The following is a 4594-nucleotide window of genomic DNA, read 5'->3' as shown; positions in this document are numbered from 1 at the left end:
CGTTTCATGTTCAAGTTTGGTAGTTTCTCAAAAATAAATTTCTCGGTTTATTTGCTCCAATCTTCCAGCATATCTACTTTGACTCATTGTTTTCCTTCTGCAAAAGTTTCCAGTCGACAATTTGGCTGGGTGGTAAATTACAATTTTTTTTAGAACGTGTTGCAAGTGAGCGTTTCATGTTCACCTTTGGCAGTTTCTCAAAAATAAGTTTCTCGGTTTCTTTGCGCGAATTTTACAGCAGATGTACTTTGACTCATTGCTTTCACTGTACAAAAGTTTCCAATTGACACTTTGTCTGGGTAATAAGCTACAATTTTTTTTATAACGCGTTGCAAGTTGATTGCCTTTGATGTTCAGTTTTGGCAGTTTCTCAAAAATAAGGTTCTAAGCGCATTTGCTCAAATTTTCTTCTAGAAACACTCTCACTCATTAGTGTCCCTCTGCAAAAGTTTCCAGTCGACACTTTGTCTGGATGGTAAAATACAATTTACAAACAAAAAACCTTATTTCAAAACAAAATTGAAAAATATAAGTAAGTACTCATAGAACCTCGGCTTCTTTGAAGAAGGATGTGGCAAAGTCGATTCTCGCCAACGTTTTCATCTGAAAACCATCTAGAAATCTTCAAGTGTTCGCTTCAAGCTCGAATATTTTGGATTCAAATTAAGCTTTTATCCAGCTTAAAGTTTGTCATTTTTTAAGTAAACTCAAACTGATCGTAGAAAGGCAATAAATCCTGTCGATTCTGTTACTTAATATTTCAACCCGTTGCGGGTCGATTTATGTTCATAATTAGGAATATCCTCAATTTAAAGCGAATCATTTCAAACGTCGGGACTTTATCTTTGAAAAAACCATTCCATACTGTGCGTATATCATCTTTACATTGTCCCTTTCGCTCAGGTTTTTATCAGCGCTTTTCCGTTTTGCGAAATGGTAAAGTATTTCCGGCTCTAATGGCTCTATAAATTGTAGAGCGACCAAGTTTAGTTAGCTCACAAATTCCGTTTCCTGTCGTAATACAGCTATTGATAAGGTAGACGATCTTACACAGAAGATGAAATTTCGCATTTTCTTCTTAGTTGCAAAGCTTGAATGAAACTCATTGAACAGAAACCTTTGCTTGATGTAAAGAGCGAAAGTTATTCATAAAAAATGTTAATTTTCGACTGTGAGAAATTTATCAGATGCTCAATGGATAATGTTTCAAAAATATGTACAGTAGAAAGTCAAGGCAATTTCGAGCTGAATGGACCGATATTGAAGAATTTTTGGTTCTCATTGACAAACGGGGGCGATTAGCCAATGACCATTTAGCCCAATCCATCTTGAGTGGGTAAAGGTTAATGAAGAAAGTTCTGTTCAATTCTCATCAACATCAAATCACTAGTTTCTCAGYTTACAAAGTTCTGCTTCCATTTTTCACATTGTGTTCTAGTTTCAACATTTGGTGGCTTCAGATGGAACATTCTTTGGAAAAAGCTACATTTTGGTCCGAGTTGCCGAAAACTTCCATCGTTTACGTTATGGTGTTAGACAATGTCGACAGTTGTTTGCATTTCACACAAAAAAACCCAGTCATTTTCAATTGAACCATCTCTTCGCTGATCAGATTCTTTATCAAAGTTACCAAAAGCCCTTTTCCCAGCTTCGCCTTCTGCGTCTTCCTTGATGCTCTTCTGGCAAGCCCTCTTTCACCTCTAAAGCACTTTCAAAATTCCCTCAGTTGTTGTTGCAAAGAAGCTGGAGTTGCTCCAAACTGAGGTTCCTCAGGCTCAGTTCGAGGATGAGGTTCGGGCTGAACCAGAACATCCAGACAACGTATTCCAAGAAACTATGAAGTTATCGCAGAAAACAAGTAATTATCCGGCCTTCCACTGCGTTGTTCACACATGCAATAACAGGCGRTAATTAGAGGAAAACAAAACATTTTTTCGACTCAAACCGAAAAACACACCAGGTTTCCTTTCCCGGTCGACTTGATTCAGCTGTTCTTGTTTTTCRTCCACGTCCAAATGTGAAAAACCTTCCGAAAGAATGTAGAGTCGGAGTTACGCGAACTTACACGATCGATTCCGGTTCCACTGAAATGCCCTCCTCTTGGATCAGTTATCGAACGCCATGGTTTCGAGCTAAGAGAACGGAGACACTAAAAAGCGGACAATCGTATCTTGTTCAAGTGGGAATTTGTTGAAATCGTCCCTTGTTTTTTGGCAAAATTACCCGGAGATTTTCAAATTAGAGAAAAAAGAGCGCGCGGAACTTCATTTATGTTCACCGAATCTTGTGCCAGTTGTGCTTCGGACTCGTTTCCCAACCGTTGTTGAGAGTTTTCACCGGAAAATGTGACTGACTTGTGTTGGGTTCAGTTGTTTTTGTTTTTGCTCCTTTTTGGTTGCATATGGACTTTAAGTGTACGTTTCGACCAAGTGTGGATTATTGAAAGCGATTTAACCCCGAGGTTCTACAACCGCTCTACAATGTAAGTTGCCCGGTATTTTAGATCTCACACATTTTTTAGACAACACAAACCCCCTAACTCAGAAACTTTAGAACCCCCTAACTCARTAAGATGGAAACTTCCAAGAAGTTTCCAATTTTTTCGTAAGACGACGAATTCTCAATGTGTACCTGTGCAGAATGCTGACCCATTCTAGCCAACGAATGCGTTGCATCGACTGCAAAATCGTCAGATTCATGGTCAAAAAAGTGCTTTTCGACACTTTTTTGCTTTTCCCAGTGGCAAATCAATGTCCACAATAACTTAAGTTCGAATCAGTTGATCTTCACAAAAATAATTAAAAGTTAACAAGATTTTCCATCTAAGAATTGCTGCTTTGAAAAGATCACAAAAACACACTTTGCCTAATAAAACTTCTTCAGTCACCTCAAAAAATCGAAAGCAAAGCGTTGGAATTATACGTATCAGGATTAATGAAGATCAACCAAAGGAAACGTTTGCATTTTGTCATATTTAGTCTAAAAACTACTGGACAAGAACTGACCATTAGAGAAATAACAAAATTAACTGCAGAAAACTGGTTGCAACAGTAAAATTGAGCAGCAACAAACAACACAATAAAGCACTTGTTTTGCAAACGTTTATGCTGCTGAAGATTCTTTCAAGCTCGTAAAACAGTCGGCTCAAGATTCCATCACTCGAACCACCGAACTAAATTCTTATTCGACTTTTATGTTGTTTAATTCTGGGCTGCCGCTCATAAATGCGAATCTGAAAAAACAGAGCAAGCAAACCCCTACAAGCACCAAAAACCAATTTGGTAGTGAGTGTAAAAACCTCCAATGAAATTAAAATGGGTAAACGACGATAGAAAGCTCAAAAGAGCCAAAAATTGAGGAAACGACCAAAAAACGTTTTAACAGTAGGTGGAATAAAGAAGGCGATGGAATAACTTAGGCAGACAAAGATAGAAGTTTAGTTCACCAAACGTTGCCTAGAACAGGCGCTGCTAGTGATTCATCGATTTCTCACTCGCACACACGGGTGTTTGAGAGAAATKCCCTTATTGTTTCAGAACCGTTCTCGCTTTAACCRATTGATTTGTCCACCTTCTCTATTTTATATTAAAATCTGACTCCAATCAAAGCTTAAGTCTTATGAATACAGACCAAGAATAAAACCCTACTGTAACCGAATATATCTAAAAAAAAACATGCGCTGAACCGTGTATTTGAGCTTGCATTTCTAATGAATGTAAGTGACAAAGTGGACGAAGTGTTTCCTAGAATGTCAGCCATATGAGGCAAACCTTGTTTACTCAGAGCGTCGAGTTGTTGCTTGCTCGATTTAATAAATATCAGCAAAGTGCATTTTAATGGTGTAGTTTTAAGGGTCAATTTTCATCATTCTAAGAATATTTCCTACCATTAAGCACTCAAAGTCCTTTGGATATTGACGCAATTCTCAGCTTTGGCGGGATGATGATTGACTCAAAAGTTTTTCGATTAGGAATTCTGCCAGTTGAACCCGCTATCGATATCTTAATTGCATATTCAAATTATGTGGCAATTCCACCTATATTGAGCTTGGGTTTATGCACATAATGATCCAATGTCCGGCTAAACGGCTTGTAAAATACATGCCCCAATGGACTCTGCCGTATAATGAACTCTAGTTCTTGACTGTTATCGATGGAGTTTTTAATTAAATTGAACTTCCTATGGAGTTGCGTTGTAGAGAGTGAATGTTGCCGAATTTGCAGATCGAATGGAGAGAAATTCGCCTATTTTCCTAAATGTTGTCCCTTTGAGTTAAAGTTCTTCCAGTCAAACTTTTATTTTCTCCTTCACGTGCTTTTTAAAGCACTGTAACCCTACTGGATGTATTTGTTTGAACTGAAGAAAGATCAAAACAGATCAGCAAATTTTTCGACTTAGTTTGGGTACCAACCGACCAAACTCGTTCTGTAAAACATGGGAGGACTTAAAAATTCGCAACTCCCTAACCAGACGCAACGCAAAGCTGCAACAAACAACAGGAGGAAGATCATGTTTTGCTCTACCTCCAGAGCGAAATTCCTAAACATCTTCAAATTGACGAAGTTGTGGCGAATTTTTCAAGTTAGTTCCCAAC

General features: G+C 38.1%; 1 protein-coding gene across 3 annotated transcripts in view; it reads left to right on the top strand.

Moving 5' to 3' along the window:
- Window positions 1-2092: 2092 nt before the first annotated feature.
- LOC109545338 (protein winged eye) overlaps window positions 2093-4594 on the top strand; it is a 47745-nt gene continuing 45243 nt past the window's right edge. For all 3 annotated transcript variants that reach the window (XM_019915972.2, XM_048664314.1, XM_019915971.2), the window contains exon 1: window positions 2093-2482. The gene's annotated coding sequence lies outside the window, so the exon portion shown is untranslated. The remainder of the gene's footprint in view (window positions 2483-4594) is intronic.

This window comes from Dendroctonus ponderosae, unplaced genomic scaffold (assembly GCF_020466585.1).
Source record: "Dendroctonus ponderosae isolate FM_Combo_2020 unplaced genomic scaffold, Dpon_F_20191213v2 Dpon_F_20191213_2, whole genome shotgun sequence".
In the NCBI taxonomy this organism is placed as follows: domain Eukaryota; kingdom Metazoa; phylum Arthropoda; class Insecta; order Coleoptera; family Curculionidae; genus Dendroctonus; species Dendroctonus ponderosae.
The sequence above is the reverse complement of the archived record's forward strand: the minus strand, read 5'-3'. Positions and strand labels throughout refer to the sequence as shown.